Source organism: Aptenodytes patagonicus, chromosome 2 (genome assembly GCF_965638725.1).
Source record: "Aptenodytes patagonicus chromosome 2, bAptPat1.pri.cur, whole genome shotgun sequence".
In the NCBI taxonomy this organism is placed as follows: domain Eukaryota; kingdom Metazoa; phylum Chordata; class Aves; order Sphenisciformes; family Spheniscidae; genus Aptenodytes; species Aptenodytes patagonicus.
The window spans coordinates 50,938,107-50,960,621 of NC_134950.1; positions in this window are offsets into that span (position 1 = coordinate 50,938,107).

Sequence of the window (22,515 nt, forward strand, 5' to 3'; positions counted from 1 at the left end):
CTGAGTAGGTTGGCTGGGTGAAGTAGTTTTTACAAGGCTAGCACAAGGGACTAATACATTTGATTTGGTGGATGTGTAAGCTCTAACAATAATATTCAGCAAATTCAATTCTTTAATCATTGTGACCATAAGAACCAAGTGTTTGTAATGTTCTCAGGATGTGTGGAGAGTAATTACATCGGATTTTAATAAGACTTGCTGTGAATTGTTGACCAATGATTCACTATGGGGGAAAAAATTAATTAAATTTTAATGTGAAAAGTTATTGTTAATTAAAAGTTGTATGAAAAACAGCCATAAAAAGTAGGGAAGGTGGACAGGTTTTGAAATTACTAAAAGGTCATATAAAGGAAGGGAATAAGATATGCTTTTAGCCTGGATTTTACCCTACAGATTATACACCTGAAAAGACATATCCATGTGCAGATTCTCTTCTCCAGCCATGAAAAATCTGTCCCAGGAAGATGCATACCCTGTGACAGATGATAGTTTGCACCCATGGATGTAGAGATAGGAGGGGGCTGTGGGATCAGTGGATGGGTCAGATGCAGGAAGGACATTTACTTTCACACCCTTCTATATGTTTGCCTCTGTGGAGCTTACAAAGAGAAAGACTGTGCCAGCTGGGAACACAGCCACCTGGAAATGATGCCACTGCAGCCTCAAGGTGCATTCCAGCCCAAGCCCCCACCAGCTATGCCTCTGCCTTCATCCATGTTTCCCATCCCCTGGGCAGCCTCTGCTTTCCACCCCCCTCAGTGGCCTTTTTACAGAGCCTGTAAAAATCCCTCCAGTTATGTGGAAGCTGGAGAGAAAATGCCAGAAAGAAACTTAGGCACAGATCCCAAAAGTGACTGAAGTATAGTTTACAGTTCTTAATGAAAAATTATGATCCTCAGGACTGCAGCTGAGCTGCCACCCAGCTCCACTGTACCTGGGCTGCTGCAGGCTCCCTGCACATAAGGTTCTGCTTTTGAACATGACCAGAACGTGTAGGAGATGTGGTTAAGCAGTCCAGAGCCCAGTTCATGCCCAAACCTGATTAGGATCTACGTTTTCTTCCTCCTCTGAGAGGTTTGGACAGAGCCTGGTGCACTCTTGCAACAGCTACCTGATCAACATTAATGTACAAGAGAGAAATAACATTGTTTTTTTCTGGATTTTTAGGGAGAGGATTTTGTGTGGGGAGTTTGAGCTGAGTGGGAGGCTTTTTGTGAATCTCATTCTTAGGCACCTGGTTTCCCTACACGTTGTGTTGTCACTCTAGTCAGGGTTGTGGACCAGGCTTGGAGGACCAAGCACCATAAGTTAAATAATGTAACACCACCACTATGGCAATGAAGTCCTCTTTAGACTCCAGACCTCATCATTTTCCTCCACAACAAACCTATGAGGGATCAGCAGGGTCTCAAGTTGGGGGGGGGAGGTGTGTCTCACCAGGCTCCTTTTACAGATTGCTTTCTCCTTTTACAGTCCAGAGATTCATGGGTCTTAAGTCACTTCATCATACGTGTCTCATTCAGACCATTATGGCAGGGGGGGTTGGAACAAGATGATCTTTAAGGTCCCTTCCAACCCAAACAATTCTATGATTCTATGATTATAATGAAATGAGCAGGGTTAAATCACACATTACAAAGTGCTTTTCCTTAATCATCATTTTATCCAAAGGGCTGACAAGTGAGCTATGGCACCAGATAATCCAATGCCCATTTTCCCCTCAAGGATTAGGATTAATTTACTTGTAACTGACAAGCATCTACTATCTCATTTTGATGGTATTTGTGCAAATGAAAATTTAAAGTCTTCCCCATTATATGGTAAACTCCTATGAAAACATCTTCTTAAATTTTCAAATAAATGCAGCTGTATATCTGTATAGTTGGCTTTAAAAAATCTCAGTTCAGTGGTCTGAAGTATATTGGAATATAACACATTATTTGTGGTGTAAATGCTTTACAGTAAAATATTACTCACTTAACTCTATCAGGGGGTCAGTGACCGAAAGCGGAACTATAATTGTAGTCTAGCTACTGAGATTCATTTTTCCAAACAAAAATGCACTTGAATTTCTTCCCAATGCTCAATATTTCTTAAAGGGCAAATACATAATTAGAATTAAATCACAACTTTAATTTAGCTTTGTGAACACTGCACTTGCAGTTCTAAAAGAAATCCATGTGGAGCTTTTAAAAGATGCTTGCAGAATCCTGTACCTCTTAATTGCTGAAAGCATCTCTAAATATTAAATCAATACACACATATGTATGACCTTTCAGAGAGCAGTTTGTATGTCATTCTCAGTAGCCCCATGAAAACGTTCCAGATAAAATGTCAACATTGGGACCTTTTTTTGCATATCTGCTGATCAAAAGTTGTGCTTGCTACACAGTGCTGTGAATATGGTGACCTGAGCCACAGAAGCATAGCTGCACCAACAAATTATAACAGTAACCAAAAGTAACAATTTATTTTATCATTATTCTGTTGCTTGAATCTCATCATTATGTGACTGTTAATAAGCACAGTTGAAAAATAAAATTAGCTGGAGAGGTTATCTCACAAAGGAAGATCATGACTACCAACATATAGCCCAAAATACAGAGAACATGGCCTCTGATAGAAAGGAAACATTTGAAGACAAATTATTTCTAATACTATCATTCCCTCATATATAATTAAAAAAAAATAAGAAAAGCATTTGCACAAAAATTAATGATTGATCCCTAATCAGTGTACACTGGCCTACAGCTATGCAATTGCATCTGATTCATTCATCAGAGCGTTGCAGAGCCAAAACAAATCTTCGGAGCAGGTGACCACCCAAGCTCTGCCTTCTCCTCCCATCCCTTGCCGACTTGCTGTATGAACACAAGAAGCTTGGTATAGGCACAGGGTCTTCCACCTTGGGGACTAGTTGTGAATGGGGCCTTTCTCCCAGAAATGTGGAAGACAGGGGAGGGGGAAGTATCTTTTTGGTAATGTTTTGACATTAGCCTTTGGGACTCTTTTGTTCCTGAATCGTGCAGGACCCTGAACCAAATTCTTTCTCATTTTGCCTGATTCTGTACAATGACTTCAAACCATTTGTACCTGTTCTTCACTGGCAATGAACTGTCAGCCACTGCACACATTTTTGTTGTAATTCTGCATTTGATTGTAATCATACTTCTTAATTTGACAAGTACCTAAACATCTACAGTCTATTCACTCGTCCTGTGCTTATAATCAATAATTCATTCTCGGAATAACTCCATAAAAATGGCAAGGATGATGAATATTTTCTTTCTCTCTCAGTTTAAAATAAAATCCATATTAGTTTCATCAACTGGCAATTATTAATGTACCTTACTTAACCAAGAATTGATTTGATTCTGACAAGTTCTTAATGTCTTTAAATTGTGGTAAATAATTGCTATCCGTATTCAGCAGTTTAGTATACCAACATAAGCTGATCTTATTTTAATGGAAGACATAGTTGTAAAACCTTGCAGAATATCAGGTAAAAGCCTTCAATTGCTGACAGTCATTTCTTTTGCTTTAATGCTGGTACCTGACTGGGTGTATGGGCAGCTATGGCAATAAATGGAGGCTAAACAAAGCTTGGGGCTCGAAACTCAGAAACAAAATCAAGTTGCAGATTCTTAGGTTGAGACTCAATATATATGAAACATGTCTCATCCCTATTTCTATTTTTATTTCCTAATAATCTGAAAATTGTTATATAAATGCCTACCTTTTAGAAGTCCTCACGGGTTTGGCATACCTATTAATAATTCAGGAGTTTGAAAGGATAGCCTGTCAGTGACATTAGCTTGTCATAAAATTGGTACATTTTATCTTAGGGATATGGCTGTGTTACATAAAACTCATATACACAGTATAACTTCTGTGGTAGATCTTTAGCTCAGCTGTTTAGTCTTCTTTGTTTAGTGCCTTCCCTTTGTAAAAGCCTGGGAAGCAAAGGGGAAAAATACTGATAATAACTACGGACCGAGGGCCTGTGGGTAGGATAGGCCTTATCTGAAATGTAAAGTGACTGTGGAATAATTTAAGGAATATGGTTTGTTTGGGAAATGTAGTCAGTTTAAAGATTTCATGGCTTTTATTTTCATTACTCTCTTCCATTTTTGGCTGATGCATAGCTCTATTTGGCTGTCCAGGGATGGACTTCTGAGTAAAGGACATTGAGCCTAAGTATTTTAAGATTAAGTGTGAACTGTACTTGTACAGTAGCTGATTGAGGGTTCCTAAATCAAATTGGGGTTCTATATCAAATGTGACCTTGCCTACCAGTCTGTCTCAGGTCTTATTCAAAGGCACTTGTCCCTTCCTGTTAGAAGAAACATCTGTCTTTCATTGCTCAATATCCCAGCAATGAGACTGTTTGTATGGGTGGCATTAAGCTGCCCAGACCTCAGGAAAATAACAATGATTAAAAAAAAAAAAAAATCCTGTTTCAAATTCACAGAATGCAGGTAGAGAAGTGCTGCAGGGATTTAGTAATTTGTTTATTTAAAATGGCACTGCAAGCATGAATTTCAGCCATCCTGCTGGAGTAAATTTTACTGAAGTGGGCTACAAGTGTTGTTTAGGCCCCAGACATAAGCCTCTTCCCAGTAGGACAGCTTACACAAGCCTGCTGGAAAAATGCAAAGCACAATTGCAAAGCACATATTGTAGAAAAATCCCATAAAGGTACAGGAGCTCACATTAATCATGTGAGCTAGGACAATGGGTGACCTTTTCTAATAAGAAATGAAGCATCTAAAGCAGCCATTAAATTTCACAGCAGCCCTATTTACTGTACGTCTGTGGCATTCATCATTGCACGATGTAAATGTCCTCAGACTGCCGAAGTTTGCCAATCATCCTTCACTGAGAGGAAAATTGGTCTGAAGCTTTTAGAGCACCGCTCCCCAAATTCTGGCAATGCCAAGGCCATTATAGCTCCTTTTCAGCCTTAAAATGAACAGAGAGCAGCTGTTGAGCAAGCAAGGTTAACAAACCTTGGAAAAGCATTAGTGCTAATTTGTTTTTAGCAGTTTTCGAAGCACAGAAATTGAAAATGACTGTCTGACATGGGCCCACCACTTTTCCAGGAGTCAAATCTACAAAGTCATTGGTAAGATATCTAGGCTTTGGCTTTCAATAAAAATTCTCATGCTTGCAGATTTAATTCATGAAGGCTTTTTAATAAGCAGAGGCTGATATGTACTGAGATGTAGTCACTGCTTTAAGCTTTGCAGTTTAGTTTCAAACTCTGGACAGAGACGATAATTAGAAATGCTGTCGAATAAAGATACTGTAATTTGGTGGCCGGGGAACGTGTTCTCTTGTTGGGCTCGTGAACCCTCACTGTCACTGTGAAAACTTGGATGTCTACTACTCCTTCAAGACCTTGTTTCACCAGCACATTTCTTTTAGCTACCCTATTAGGATTTTCTGCTTTTGAAAGTAGCCTCAGGCCTTCTCCACTTCACAGAAAAATGATGTTAAAACAGCAGCTAGACTTCTGCAGATTAGGCAGGGGCCTTGAAACCATCCGAGGGTTTTCTCGGTTTTTTTCCTTGTTGATCTGCCCAGTTCTTAACCAATAGCCCCTGCTTCTGACTAAGAAGCCACCACTTTGACACCAGTGCCCTCCACAGACCCAGCCGTGTCTTGTTTCACATTGGTACCGAGGAGCTGGTGACAGGCCAGGTTTTGCAATGTTAGGCTTCACTGAGTGCCAGAGAAGTTTCATGCTGGTTTAGGTGTAGAGAGAGAGTCCTTTGCAACTGATAGATGATCTGCTTATGGCTACCAGCAGGTGAGCCCTTGGTGCTATTACTGTTTTAGCTTACGTGGCATTCGATGCAGCTGACTTGCCTGAGAGATTTGGGAGAGTGGGGAGATCTCGTCCCTTTCAAAATGCCTTCTTCCATTTCTCTCTGACAAGTCTGAGGCCGTTTATTAGAGACTTCTTCTACCTCCTCCCCCAACAGCTCTCACCTGGAAAACTTCTGTTAAATGTCACGTTTCTTCGTTTCGGTGAACATATATGTAATACTGTCTCACAGAAGATAACGTCCATTTATAGTGTCTTAAATGTCAAACATGAATGATCCTCTAATTCAGTGAAGAATGGGATTTGAGATGAAAAGGACCTGGTTCAAGGCAAAGAAATGAGAGCTGTAACTTCTTAAAAAGGGCACACCACTTTGATGAGGAAAAAGCTGCATGTATAGCCTCATAGATGGACTGCTGTCATCCCTTGTTTAGGTTATGGCATTGGATTCAGTCTCAGGTTTTCCTCCATTCTTGGGTGCTTATTATAGTCACTGAAAGGAATGCCTGTGGATAGCAAGGAAACCCAGCTTTGGAGGGGAACCAAGTCTCTGTAATCCAAGTTTTGGGTTTCTGTGATATGGATTATTGCAATCCTTTCTCCTTGGATATACTAAAATAACCTCTGTGAAAGCTTAGCTGGTCTATGATGCAGCTGCACATCTTCCAAACCAGACAGCTAAGAGAGCTATCAGTCCAGTTGTCCTTTGCTTTTCTTGGCACCTATATGCAGTTCCTGCTTGGACTGAAAGTGATTTACTTCAGTTTTAAATCCTTGAATAGAATAGAATAGGTCCTGGTTATGCCAGTGTCCACCTGTTTGCCTGCAGATCGTGGTGTCAGTGACCAGCAACCAGACTGGATTCACTGATTTTCAATGTCTGTGGACAAAACTGAGTTTGTCTTTAAAGACTAAAGTTGACCCTGTGAACACTGCGGGCAAGATGTAACATTCATCTCCTTATGTCAGCCTCTCTAACAGATTGCCAACATGTATGCCAATGGCTTTAAATTAAAATCTCCACCTATTTAACACCATGTAAGGTAGTATGAAATAACAAGAGGAGTTCAATGAGCTTGTAAGTTTAGGGCAAGGGTGGACAGTTTGTGAGTTATGCACAGTGCTTGAGCAGCTCGAATGCAGCCTTTATGCCTTGTCCTGTGGCAAGCAACAAGCTGTTTTGGTCCAGGAGCTGCTGGAAAATCCAGACCTCCAGTTACGAAGGAAGCGAGCCACTAGTGACTACCAGGTCACTTGCATCATCCCAGCCCTCCCCATCCTGGAAGGGCACTGCAGGACCGCAGGCAGCCAGCACGATTTTCTTCCCTGGGAACCACTGCTGGTGCTTCCTCACCCTACTGGTCTGCAAGTCCTTGTGCCTCAAAAGAGACTGCAGGGAGATGGCAAGAACCCTGTCATCCCACTGCACATTTATAAAGCCAGAGTCCTCTGTCAGGAGAACCCTGAGAGATCAACAGATGCTTTCCATCAACACCACCTTTAATAACATTTCTAACAGTGGCAATAACAATTAATTGAAATGAATGTGTGCAAATACTGACTGCAGTCTGCAAAATTTATAATTAATTGGCTGAAATGTTTGCTTTTGGCCAAATCTGAAGACTTGGATTCAGATATCTTTTTTTTTTCCCCTCATTATAGTGTGCTTGCATTTTCCTCTGTGGTTCAGAAATCCCGACTGAACATCCTCTGTTACAACTCCCCATGGGCAGGGATTTCACAAGGGAAAATATGGCATATGATCACTGGTGTAGTTCCAATAAAAACTTGGTTGCGTAAAGGAAAGCAGCTAGCTGACTCTAGCTATGAAGCTTCATTGCAAGACTTCTGAATAAAAATGTTTGAGTTCTGTATGACCTTTTTTACACCAAAATCTGACTTGCTGGCAGATCATGCATCATAAGCATTTTTTGTTAAGAAGTGGGAAAACATTTTCCAGACAGTTAACGTTTTCCAGACCTCTGCTGCTTTGGGTGAAGAATGACAAATAACACTACATATCAAAAGACTATTTTAACTTCAGTCCCCATTCTTTCTGGCTTTTCTCTCTCTCTCTGTCCAAAATACAAAAACCCAACAAGCACTGCCCCAAACACAAGACAGCGGAGGAAGAAAGGCTATGAACCAAAGCCTTTATAGGGAGAGAGTTGCAGAGGCGGGCTATAGCAGTGGTATAGAAAATACCATTCCTTATGAAAGATTGAGTCATTGCATCCATGCACTCCTCACTGTATCAGCCACAGCCCCTGCCTGTCCTCGAGTGTTAATGAGTGCTGTAAAGTTGTCAGAAGCTCAGACCCTGAACCACACAGAAAGGAAGTCCTATGTCCATATGCAGGATCCATCAGTGCCGTTTTTCCCTATGAAGATGAATGTTTTCAGTTTCTACCTGATCGGTCCATTGAGGGATACTATCTCTATGCATAGAATTTTCTTATTTTGTAAGAAAATAGTGGGAATTCTCCACATGTGAGTAACGGTATGTTTTGTTGTGCACTCTTACAGTCCATCCAGAAGACACCTTTCCTTTAAATATCATTCTGCAGTGTTGTTGTTCTTCAGATCTTTATGCAAGGAAATACTAAATTTGAAAACACAGTATTTAAAGTAAGATTTGATAGGAGAGAAACTTCTTTGTTTTGTTCCTTTTGTTTTGTTTTCTTTTAAATGCATATTTTAAGATGTTCATTTAGCATGATTTCTTTTTAGCACTTGGAGGAGCTAACCTTAGCCATCAGTTTCATTGTAAAGAGACCATTTTTCTTCTGACAAGCTTGTGAGCATCCTAACCTATAATTCACCCAAATTTGTGAGGCATTAATTCTCTCTGGCAGCTCAATCCATTAAAGACAGTAAAGAATTTGGATCAATTAATACATTCTTTTGACAGACCCAGTAATGAAATTGCTACTTCCATTCTATTTGCCCTTTGACGTATGAGCCCAGATCAATCCCAAGCTGTTACAAGGGACCGTTTTTATGTCTTCTGTCCAGCAGTGACTAGCTATTCTCTGTGCATTCTTGAATTACGTCCCTGGGACTATTTATATAATATATATCACAGTAGCATATTAATATTTCCAGAATTGTTCCTTATTTCTATTTGTAAAAATTTACCATTTCACGTCTCTTGGATATGAAAATGGTACCAGCCTCAAGGCAGGGAGTGGTGCAATGTAGAACTGTCTTTCCACTCTTGGTGGCAGTCAGAGGTCTTCTCTGTAGTCCCTGGGGTACAAGACTGTGACAGGGACTGTTTATTCGCGCCTGAGTAACCCAGACATTCCCCCGATACCCAGGTACCCATCAACTGAGTTTCTTAGCATGGAGAAACAGAGAACTCCAGCAGGCACGATGTAAAACCATTTGGCATTGCAGCTGGCTTGCTGGACCTCCCTGGCCTCCCTCTCCGCTCCTCTGTTTTCATAGGCACCAGTGATAGCTGGATCCAACAGCAGGACAGATCAGCAGTAGCGCTCATATTAGATGCATTTTTTACAGTTAAGTGACACATATGAACGTTTTTAGTACTGTATTTTTAACACTTTCATAATCTCTTATCTCCTTAGGTTTTATGGAGCTGAATTAAAAAGGTCTTTAAACTCAAGTCATAGGGGACCAGGGGTGTTGCAGACCTTGCTAATGATTTATAAACATGTACATTTGGCTTTGCTGAGATATACAGCATATTTATTTTTGTTTCTCTCCTTCCCAAATCCCCTGAACTTCTGCACCTCATATGCTAGAATTTGATTTTAGAAGAGTGCAGGTTTTCTTCTGCTATGTTGTTTTATTATAGATATAAAGTATCAAATACCTTGTTTTGTCTTGCATTTTTATCAAGCCCAATGAAAGTTTAAGGCTAAATGAGGTGTTGAGAAGGAGAAAGGGTTCAAGTGAATACATCTTCTTTTCAACTGATGTCATTGCCAGCAATTTAGAAGTTCCTCAATTTTTCTTTTAATTTAAGTAGTTATTCAGATCCGTTCATCCTGATATTGACGTGGTGACACACTGTCTGTATAGTAACAGCCATCATGGTAATTAAATGTGTGATAGCTTTTTAACTTCTACAGTTACACTGGTAGACACTCTGAAAGGGAAATTATCACAGAGAAGTTATTTGTGGTCTACCTCAAAGCTAGATTTTAGTAGCTCAAAGCAGGAAAAGGTAAATGTACTGGTAACGAGTACATGTGTGGATGACACAATGCATGGAGGCACAGGCACAAGCAGCACTGGGTGGGGGGGCCGGAATCATATGCACAAAAGCAAAAGACCTTGAGAAGTAAAGAAAGAGAAATAAGGTCATTGATAACAGTAAGGAATGCACCACCAATTGTTGCAACAACATCTAAGCTCAAAGTTTTATCAGTTAGAGATGGCAGATCAGGGTCTGCTATAGGGAGATATGACTGTGAAGAAGACATGCATAAGGTGTATGTATTAGGCACATTATTTCTGGCAGAAAGAATACAAAACAAGATGATGTTGTGCAAGACGCTGGCACAGTTCATCTGAAAAGCTGTACACAGTAGTGGTTTCCTACATGAAGTGTGAAAACTGGAACACGTTCAGAGAAGAGCTACCAGCATGATCTAAGGTCTAGGTTGTATTTTACAAGACCCTGTTTTGCAAGAGGACCATGTCAGATATAGACGAGGCTGAGGAGGGATATCACTATTCATGTGCCACAGAAGTAAAGTCTGAGAAGAAAGAAAAGTTATTTAAGCTAGAAGAGAATTTTGGCACAGTTTCCCAGATATAGAATTCAGACCAGAAATTAGATTCAACTGGCTTCTGGTAAGAGAAATTAGGTCTGGTATGGTCTTCCATTAAGAATAGGGATTAAAAAAAAAAAGCAGACCTGTTCTGAAAATAGTTTTTCCTACCTTTAAGACAAGCATATGACGGTATTTTCTGTGACAGCAGAGTATTGGACCTAACAAACTAGATCTGGTCAATCCTATTTCCTGTGTTCATACAAGTTCCTTACACTTAGATATGTTATTCTGGTTCTTGAGTATAATCAGTTGTACACATTTACATCTGCATTCACACCAAGAGTGAAGTGTAATCGTACTTGAAATTAAGGTACAGATGTTTTAAGCACAGCAATCACTATTTTGCGGAGCTAACCTTCAGGAATTGTTACAGATTTTTTTAAAGATTTGTTTTCAGCAGCAGAAGTCTCCCAGTCCTTTCTCTTTTCTGAGAGCAGATAATATTTACTGAACAGAGCAGGTGAAAAAACCCCACATACATGTGCACACACATTCTATATTTGCCTTTAGACTTCAGGCCCATTCAGACTTTTACTGTAGGTACGTGTGATTCATTCTACATGGAAACCAAGTGAGTCATAAATGTTAAAGTGAAATCAAAATAAGCTTTTAAAATTCTTATTTATTTTTCCTGTTTTGTATTTTTCTCACAGTATAACTGAAATGACATTCTGAACAAGACTACATAATGCTGCTCTTTGCCTATTGAAAAGACAAGACATTCCTCATGTTTTGTACATTGGCTTAGAAAGTCTAATACCTGATGCATTTTCCTCATTTCACTATGGGGATGTACATTATAAAATGGTTTTAGCTTCGTCTTCAGAATAATTCTATTCAGAAAAAGCATTAATGAACTGTCTACCATCTTTATCGCTCGTTATTAATCCTTTTCCCACTCAGTTCTCGACCTGTCTGGCATTTCAGTATCATAGACATACTTTGTTCTTTATAATACTGCTTGCATACATTTATATATAGTATACTTCAAATAACAGGATACTTACACCTTCCTCCTGAAAGAACATTTTAATAGATTACAGAAAGTCTCTCAAAGCTACTGGAGTCCTGACAGCATCTTTTAATGAATCAAGGGCCCTGTCTCACTGTCTACTGGACTTTTGGACACATCTGCATTTTTACGTTTTACACTCAGCAGAGACAGCTGAGTATGTTAGCGGTGCAGTATTTGTCAGTAAGAAATCCCAAATATGCCCTGGATTTAGATGATGGCCCAGTAAGGATGGATTTAAGAGACAGCAGAAGAAATCCTTCTTTTTCGTGTGTTTGTTAACCGGCTGCCGGACTGCAGTTCAGTGCATGGATTTCAAGTGGGAGTGAAAATTTAAAATATCTCCGTCGTGTTTGTCCTGAAAATGCCATTTCCTTTCCTTTAATGTTTCTTTATTTAGTACGAGTGTAAACCTTGAAACAAGAGCCTTTCTACAGGTGCAAATGTACCTCTGGAATGGAAATAAGTGTGGAAATAACCTTTGGTATGTATGGATGAACGTAGTGCAAATATCACTTATAGCCTGTGTGCATATTTGGAAAATTGTTTTACTTAGGTATCAAGAAACACTGTGAGTATCTCTTAGGAGGCTGTGTGATGAACATAAATGGAAAACTGAGTTTTCTAACACTGGGCCTTAAAAACCCCAGCTTGTGTCTAGGATGAGTGAGGCAGAAGATGAGCCATAGTTTTGACGTTGGGTTTTTGTTGTACACCACTGTCTGAAGAGAAAGCACTGTCACCTTTCTCACTGAACACCGATACGCCATGTAGACAAGCCTTGCCATATTGAACCCGCGGTGGTTTTGTAAGCTGAGGAAAACTACAGAAAACACTCGAGGAACTGTTTAGCAAATGTAAGGGAACGGATAGCAAAGATGGGACCTTGAGAATGAATTTGATCTGGTATGGGCCTGAATTCTGGGTTGTAGGAGAAAAGAGGTAAAGTAAGGAAAAAATACCTGAGGAAAAATTAGCCTCTGAAGAAGCAGGCACTTCTGCTGGAGTATCAGAGCAGCAGCCTGGCCCTGGTGGGACCCAGCCCGTAGCTCTCACCCGACTTCGAAATGAGTAAGCTGATTGACCAGGCTGGTCTGATCGTTTTACGAAGCGTGTGGTGGCCTCTACTGGTGAATCGAAATGTTACATGGACATTTGCTCCTTCTCAGAATTCTTAAAAACTCTGGATATTCACAAGGTAAAGCTTAGAGATGTTCAATATTCACAGACCAGCCAGTTTCGGGGTCCTGTCATGGTTGTTATTTCTCCTGTAATGCAAATGTGGTGGTCTATTAGGTTATGTCTTTTAGTCCAAGGGGTTTTCTCTCCTCAACTTGATATGGGGTTTGCATGTGTCTGGCCAAATAGATACATTCTGTCTTTTTGGGGGGTACACAGAAGGATGCTTGAATTATTGCTGATCACATCTGACATGCCCATGCTTAGCAAAGAATGCCACACTTTGTCCTGTTGCATTTTCATGTCTTTTGATGGATCATGAAGATAATGCAGTAAAAACTGATTTCAGATTGTTTCCTGAATAATTCTTTTATTGCAAAGGCTTTGTGTCTTGCTAGTATGAATTCATTTTGTGCTTCTTACCTGTGCATCCCTCATAAGACTATTTGATATTCAGGTAGTTCTTACGTGGTCTATCGTAATTTATTATCAATGAAGCAATAGTTAATGGGCATTTGAAAGGAGGTTACTGCTTGTGCTCAAACTCTGCTAACACTTTATTTTCTCCTTCATTGCTAATTAATTTGCTATATCTTCACAGAGATCTACTGTAATGCAATAGAAGTTCAGTTGTAACATATGAATTAAATAATGGGAGCTTAAATAAGCTGTTGATTTTTCCTTCTCTGATAGGGCTAACTTGCCATGAAGTAGTAGCTTTTCATTTTCTTTTAGAAGAGGAAAGGCTTCTATGGAAACAGTATAACTAAAGGGCTTGCAAAATGAATGAAGGCTGGGACATGAGACAGGGAAACAGAACTGGAGCTTGTTAATTCCAGGATCTACCCTTGCAGAACTGGTTGATGTAAGGGAGTTTTCTAAGAGATTTCCTTCAGTCTTTCAAGTGCTCAGATTTCAGAATTCACGCTCTGTTAACACTAGTCACTGGGGCCTCAGGAAAGACATAGAGGTCTGGGTCTCAGTTTCCTCCTATGCAAAACAAAAGGTGGAACTGATAATAAATACTTCTTTGTAAAACATTTTGATATTTATGAAGAGCTTTCCAACAAAACAGTTTATTCTTACATGAAAATTGACCCATATTCTACCATCTACTTTTACACTTAAAAATGTCTTTTCTTATCATTTTTTGCATATAAACCTGTCTCTGTGTTCTCAGTGCTCTCACTTTCTATCATGCACACGTTTATTCACTTGCCTACATGCTGTATTTCTGTTGTTTTGAAGTTCCCTTGTCTATAGAAATACTAAAGCCTCAATTCAGACATTAAATTTTCAGAGTTGTGGGAGGAAGGGAGAGCATAAAGGAAGACTTGACTTGCTTTTCACTGAAAGCTTAATGGGAACACTGAGCCTCAGCCACTTCTTCATAGGAGCTGCCTGGGTATATGGGAGCTCTGATTAACTAGTTACAGGCCATTGTTTGAATTCCAATTATCTGCATTAGTGGGTTTGGCGTCAGGGTTGGCTACCATATGAGATGGAGAAGGGAGAAAGGTCACCTTCTCATAGAATCATAGAATCTTTAAGGCTGGAAGAGACCTCTAAGATCATCGAGTCCAACCGTCGCAACAACAACCCCATGCAACACTACAGGCTTGGGGAAGAGTGGCTGCAAAGCTGCCTGGCGGAAAAGGACCTGGGGGTGCTGGTTGACAGCCGGCTGAACATGAGCTGGCAGTGTGCCCAGGTGGCCAAGAAGGCCAATGGCATCCTGGCCTGTATCAGAAATAGTGTGGCCAGCAGGAGTAGGGAAGTGATCGTGCCCCTGTACTCAGCACTGGCGAGGCTGCACCTCAAATACTGTGTTCAGTTTTGGGCCCCTCACTACAAGAAGGATGTTGAGGTGTTAGAGCATGTCCAGAGAAGGGCAACGAGGCTGGTGAGGGGTCTGGAGAACAAGTCTTCTGAGGAGCGGCTGAGGGAACTGGGGTTGTTTAGCCTGGAGAAAAGGAGGCTGAGGGGAGACCTCATCGCTCTCTACAACTACCTGAAAGGAGGTTGTAGCGAGGTGGGTGTCGGTCTCTTCTCCCAAGTAACTAGCGATAGGACAAGAGGAAATGGCCTCAAGTTGTGCCAGGGGAGGTTTAGATTGGATGTGAGGAAAAATTTCTTTACTGAAAGAGTGGTTAAACATTGGAAGAGGCTGCCCAGGGAAGTGGTGGAGTCCCCATCCCTGGAGGTATTTAAAAGACGTGTAGATGAGGCGCTTAGGGACATGGTTTAGTGGGCATGGTGGTGTTGGGTCGACGGTTGGACTCGATGATCTTAGAGGTCTTTTCCAACCTTAATGATTCTATGATTCTATGATTCTCAATCAGTATTGAAACTCTCCCTTCTGTTAGGCTAGTAGGACATGTAGGGGAGCTCTTGCATAACCTGGGGTCCTCTGTGGCATCCATGTCCAGATGCTGACTAGACAGCACTCTGATGACCTGGATACTAGCTTTACAAAGTATCTGTGACCTTTCCTTGTCAATATCCCTTTTCCTAGGGCTTCTCCCTTGTTTTGCCCCATCATACCTAACACTGCTCTAGGAAATCAGGCTTCATATTAGCCCTGCTGTGAGAAGGGGGTTGGAGCAAACAAGTCCAGGTGTCTGTCCAGCACAAGCCATTCTATGATTCTGTGTCTCAAGGAGATGATGATTTGAATCACTAGTCAACAGCTTAAACAAGATCAAATTCATTTATTGTAATCTCCAGCCATTTCATAGGCTGCCATGTCGTCAGTTCCTTGCTCAGCTCCTCCAAGTGACTTGTGTTTTGTGTTGTCATATCACTGTCCTCTCTGCAACATCATGGTACCAGCAAGAGGACTCTCATCAGGGCAGGTTATCCTTCTTGTCTCTTAACAGGAGAGGAGAAGGATGTGCAGTTGGAAATGCCGTGTTGTGATACAGGAGCTGCAAGGGTGGGTATGCTTATGTAAGCTTTCATAAGTAGATATCTTCCTTGAGTAATTCCTTAGCTGGCAAGGTCAAAACAACTCCTGAAAAATTAAACACACTCCCTGCTGTGAGAGCTGATAATCACCACCAATCACACTAGCATCAGTGAAGATGTTCCCTTTTCTTTGGTGTGGGTGTCAATCTCTGCTCAGATTCCAGAGCCAAATGTGAGTTTGTATTGACAGCATACTCTACTGTAACTTTCTTCCCAGAAGGAAAGTCTTGTTGGTGTTTAATAAAGACATCTTTGGGCAGTCTCAGAAATTCTAGCTAAAAATTAATATGTCTGTCTGTAACCAAATGTCATGGTTTAATCCCAGTCAGCAACTGAGCACCACATAGCCGCTCGCTCACCTTCCCCCCCCCCGGTGGAATGGGGGAGAGAATCGGAAGAGCAAAAGAAAACTCGTGGGTGAGATAAGAACAGTTTAATACTTGAAATAATAGAATAATTAATAATAATAATAACAACAACAACAAATTGTAATGGGAAGTAAAATAACGAGAGAGAGAGAGAGAGAGAGAGAAAGAAAAAACGGGGGCAGTGGGGGACAAGTGATGCAACACTCACCACCTGCCGACTGATGCCCAGTCAGTCCCCGAGCAGTGATTGCTGCCCCCCGGCCAACTCCCCGCAACTTATATACTGAGCATAACGTCACATGGTGTGGAATATCCCTTTGGCCAGTTTGGGTCAGCTGTCCTGGCTATGCTCCCTCCCAGCTTCTTGTGCACCTCCTCGCTGGCAGAGTATGGGAAGCTAAGTCCCTGACTTAGTATAAACACTGCTTAGCAACAACTAAAACATCAGTGTGTTATCACATTATTCTCATGCTCAATCCAAAACACAGCACTATACCAATTACTAGGAAGAAAATTAACTCTATCCCAGCTGAAACCACGACACCAAAGCACTGATAGTGATGAGCTGCATGACTGAGTACGGCAGCAGGGGTACTTGTCCCTTGCATTCAATCTTCCCACTCCCCTTGCTTCCTTTCTGCCAGCTGCGAGGCTCATGTAGCCCTTCTGTGAGCCAGTGCATCTTGCTAAAAGTAACACGGTAAAGCAGCGAGTGGCTTTTTGCCATCCTAGTGAACTGAAATGACTCACCAGAGGATGGACCAGTCACTGGGGTCAATGCAAGGGAAGCAGACTCACCAACTCTGGTGGAAGAGCTGGAAGGCAGCAGTTTGGTTTAGCCAGCTGGGGAAATCTCACCCAAGCTGTGCCTCCTGTTTTGGCTGTGGCTCTGTCAAATTTGATGGCAGACCTGGGAGAGTCCAGGAACTGGACGTGTCTTATGCAGTCTAAATTATTGTGCTACTAGTTTTTTAATTGTTTCTTTCACAGTCTACAGCCTGTGCCATTTCTAAGGATGATAGAAGTTTCTGTTGCAACCTGCCCTATGTTCTAGCAATCAAACAGCTCTGTTATTTCATGGAAGAAAAGCCTGGTAAGCCCTCAGAGCTGAATTTCTCCTCCCTATTTTTGCATTCCGACATTGCTCCTTCTCAAGAGGATGTTATAGAAAACAATGTTTAGCTCGATTTCCTCTGAACAAAATGAAACCAAACCTGTCACAGAAGAATAACTCAGTGCAAAACTGATAATAATGAGGATGGTCTGATGAGCAGAAGTCTCTCAGTCACAACATGCTCCCCACAGGACAACATTTTAATGGATACTGCATTGTGAATTGTCTTGAGAAAAGGCTTCTGGCCAAAACATTGACATTCACAAGCAGCTGCTGCACTCAGAGAATGTAGGTTTTAATTATCCTGGGTAAAACAATCAATTTGGAGTGCAAGGCAAGTTAGGCTCCTGAATATTACTGATCACCTGGAAAATCAAAATGAATGTATGCTTTTCTTCTCAATCTACCTTTCAACCTGCAGCTCATTCCCTGGGCTGTAACAAATGCATTAGGTTTTGCTTAGCAAAGCAGCACAGCTGAAGAAAATCCATGAAATGAAACTTGAAAGAAAGTGGATTACCTAAATGAAAAAAGGTATGCTATTGTTAGTCACTTGCTCCTCATTCATATCATGGGGATTTAATATGCTTTTGTGTGATTCCCAATTAAATAAAATAGTCTATCTACTGATGCCTTCTCATCGACAACTGAACAACCACAGTTATTTCCTGTTGTTTCCTGTGATTTTTTTAAGACCATCACAACGCGATGCCTTAGATAGCCGGAATCATACACACTAACACTAATTATGTACATACATTGCCTTTTCCTCTATTCTCTCCTGCCAGAAGCCGTAAACACCTATCCTGACACTCCTGTTGCGTGCAAAGTCCGGTGCTTGCTCCCGGTAAATGCAGGCCAATGCTGGCATAGTAACACCGGGTGGCAGCAGTGGGTTTTCAGCCAGCAAGTTGAGCCGTAGTGAGGCTGTTGTCAGAAGTAATGAAGACATAGAAATTAATTTTGTTTTGATTTCCAAGCAGAGTGCTTGGCATGTTATCCAACTCCAAATTTCTTCAGTTTGTCATTTGTTCATGCCTCACAGTCGTAGATTCCTTCTTATAACTTAACCTAACATTGTAATTGCTGTAAAAATGACAGACTCGTTGGGATTTAGGATACGGGAGGGCGTGTCGCATATGTATCATCTGCTGAGAATTTGGGATTGTTGCCAGTGCTTTGTAGCTGGAGGAAAATTGGACAGCCATTTGTCTTTAGAGTATACATCATGTTTGTCCTGCTCTTTGTCCCTACTTAACCTGTCAGAGTTGTGACAACCATAATAGAAGAAACCCTTTCAGAAACATATTTTGCAATTACTGGAAACTTTGCTGGGCAGATGACAGACCTGGGGAGCAAGCTGCCTGCTAACTGCTGTCTTCTGACAGGGGATTTTCTTCACTTGACAGGTCCCATGTGAATGGGCATCACCTGGTACTTGGGAGCGGAGCCCTGGGCAAAGACAATTTGTTGACCTCCAAAGCCAACATCCTCTTACTTTGTCTGGCATACATGTTGCCTGTTGCTCTGATAATTCCCAGATGCAGTTGCTTTTTAGCAATATAGAGATTGAAATATACTTCTTGTGGGGAGACAAGTGGGGGATGTAGAGTTTTGAGAGCCCATGCCTCAAAATACATCTTGCCATTGGCCTTAGCCATTGGTGAGACAACCTCACCACAAACTTGAGGCACAAACAGGACTAACTTTTTTTCCTAACATCAGTGGTGCAGTAGCATGACTCAAGATACTATTCTGGCATTTTTTCTCCCCAGGTGTAGGCAAAAGTTTTGCAAGTGTCTTACACTCCTCTGGTTGCTCAGACTTCTCTATTTCAGTGATTCAGCTGAGCTGGCTCAAAGGAGTAGCATGTTACGTCTTGCTTGCTTTCACTGCTGATTAATGCCCCAAAACCACCAGTCCCAGCTGCAAGCAGTTATGAAAAAGACCTCTGCAAAACCAAAATGTTTTCATTGTAGCAGACTCCTGTTCATGCTATAAATTCCTCTTTCAAATTCAGGGCTTTTAATGTGGTCAGACCATAGTTCAAAACCCAATGAAGGCTTTTTTACAAAGGTTGGTAATACATCTGTCTGCGGTGAAAACCTATTTGTTCAACAGCTAGTGTCTTGAAAGTCATCCACCGTCTTCCAAAATTCTTTCCTCTTCTCTTTTCTTTTCTCCCAAAAGTCATTGGAACAGAATCTGGGACAGCTCAGTTCATGGCATGGCTGATAATCCTAAATCCTAAATGCCTTGAAGCTACACAGAATTAGATGCAATATGCATAAGGATACCATTGGTAAACTTAGTGATTTGGCTACTCGTACAGGACCAGTGGGCAGAAGTACAAACACCTCATTTCCTGCGTCATCTATTGGGTCTTAATGAATAAAAATGAAGATGAACTCTGTTTGGTTTGTCGAGTAGTGAGAAGTGAGTATGTTTAGAAGACCAAACTGGACATGAATAAATCAAATTCACTTATGTTTTACCATCAGCTACACCACAAGTACATGTACTGTGAAAGCTGGATGCAGCCCCGCTTGGGAAAACTGATCCTGCATATCATGCCAAAACAAGATCTGAGGATAGATTTCCATTCGTAAAAGAATATATACAGTATGTATAATATAATAGGATATATGACATATATAGAATATATATGTCAGCTATATAGCTGACAAGAAATGGGAGACAAGACTTCTCCCCAGAAACAATTGCAAACCTGGCAAAACATATGTTGGACTGTGCTAAAATGGGCAGAAGGGGTTCAGAAATGTCCTCTCTTATCCACAGTGCTTTCTGGCCCCTGTTTGCCACCCTTAGTAGAAGGTGCACACTGTTCCTCTGTGCCACCTCCATCCTACCACCATGCCACCTGCTTCAGGTACCACACAAATCCTCCCTTTTGAATCCCCCAGGACGTCCCCAGAACCATCCTCCAGTGCTCCAGACTGGTACCTGACCCATTTTGCTGGCAGTACCACCAGCCCCAGACATCTTTCCCAGAATCTTCTTTCTTCTTAACATTTCTCTGGATTTCCTTACTTGGGTTTTGCCCTGCTCTACCTTGCCCCTACTGTGCTTCCCTGCTTGTCCCTACACATGGTGATGTCTCTTCTGTGGTGCGAGTTACTCTGTGGCTGCAGGTCCATGCACCACTGGTGCCAGGGTCAGCGCTGCTATGAGAGGCAGGAGAGGGGCCAGAGCCTCACTGGTGGGTGAAGGGAGGAAGAGGTGTAAAAGGACGGCTGGAGGGATGGGGAGAGCGGGTCTGTAGCAAGCCAAGCTTAAATCAGTATAAACCGCTGCAGAGTCCACTCTAAATCTCCATCTTCTCACAACACCCTCAAGCACCTCGTACAGTCAAAACTGCTGACTGTTTTCAGCACTGGGGAAGCCACATTGATCATCCATAATGCATGTTTACACGGAAGTTATTTACACAGATGCAAAATGCAGCAGCTCATTAAATAATTTTTCATCACATGTCACTTACGGAGCAGAAGAAAATTTGGCTGCCACATAGCAGTTTCCACTGAAGTGGCTAGAACGTAATACATTGACATTCAGCTGAAGCAATCAGCTTGAGAAATTTTGTATTGAATGTATTCTGAAGAGTAATTAAGCTTCCTACAGTAAGCAATGCTTGTTAAATTGGGTGTTACTACTTGTTACTTAAAGCAGATAATGCTACATTGTTGTACACAGCCTGTCTTATCTTCCCTAAAGAATGAGATTATCTCCTCTGTCTTGCTCTTCCCAGTCTCTCATGAAATACACTTGTGTGTGTGTCCCTCAATCTGTTTTTCACGTAGCCTCTCATAGTAATGTTCAGATCTGTAGCTGTCAGAGCAGCAGCAAGCCAATAAGCGGTAATGATATTCTTCCATTTCTCAGGGCCCACTCTGCCACTCTCGCTCACACAGAGTAGTTTCTCTTGTTATTGGAAATTATGGGACTGCTCACCTGCCAGGCACTACCGAAAGGAGTAAGAGCAGCAGAGGCACTGAGACAAGGGTGAGATATCACCACCGCTATAAAAGTGAGAGGACAGAGTCCTACATAATTTACATTACTAACTTGGTTAGTCAGGGCAGAGAGAATAAAAACTTAAGTCCCTTGATGAGCAGGGATTTGCTGTAACCTCCAAATCTCATGATTTGTTTGTCTAACTGCAATGCCCAGGACTTATTCTTACGGTCCAGGACCAGAGTGTGTACAAACACCAAACAAAATGAAGTTCACTGCTTCTCCTGCAAAACAGTTACTGCTTTAGTATAATGCTATGTTAATGTAATTAGAATTTTCTCCATAATTAGAGTTTACATTATGGAACACCTCAAAGCATAAACGACACTGTTCTTGATACCATGCAAATATGTATCACTTAAACATGCATTATTTGCAAGTCCCAAAGGAGCAATTGAGTCAAGTAAGCTAATTCTTCTGAGCAGGATTAGTATATCCCATGAGAAGCCATGTCACATTACAGCTGATTTTTTTCTAAAAATGCAGTCGCTGTGGTTTCTAGGTACCCTATATGATCCATTTTCTTACATTTTGGCTCTGGGATAGCAGTCACTAGGGAGGATTTTTAATCTCATGACTTTTATTAAAACACAAGAGCAGAAGCATAAACCGCATTATTGCTGAAGGAAGTTGGTCTGAGAAGCTGTATTCCCACATGCATGAGTAAGTGAATTACAAGTTAATCTATGTGCAAAAGAGTTTTAGTGATCTCTGTCTGCCTTCTGTGATTTCAGCTCTCCCTGGAAAAATGAACCAAACAACACTACAAACACATATTTTTCCACTGTCAAATATTTCTCATTTCTAGACAGAATCCCTTGGCACCTCAGTAACTTCTTTTTCATTCTTCAAGTGGATTACCGGTCACTTAGGCAACAGGCACAATTTCCAATGAGTGAGCAGACTTGCCATGAAAACCTGCCAGCTAGTCAGTGAACAAGTGACATCTCCATGACTGGTAGAAGAAATCTCCACATGATCTCCTTTTTTACAGCTTGACAGAAGCCACTAAACCAGGGAAGACCTGAAAAGTAATCCAAGATTATCAACAGATTAAGGCAGGCACTGTGTGCAGCAGTTCTCGGTTTGAGAGTTTATCATCATGCTAAGCTTTTCTGAAGTGTAAAAGTGACTGGAGGTCAAACTGACATCCTCTTTTGGCAATTTGCATGCTTGCCCCACAAATCATGCATAATGCTTGGTTA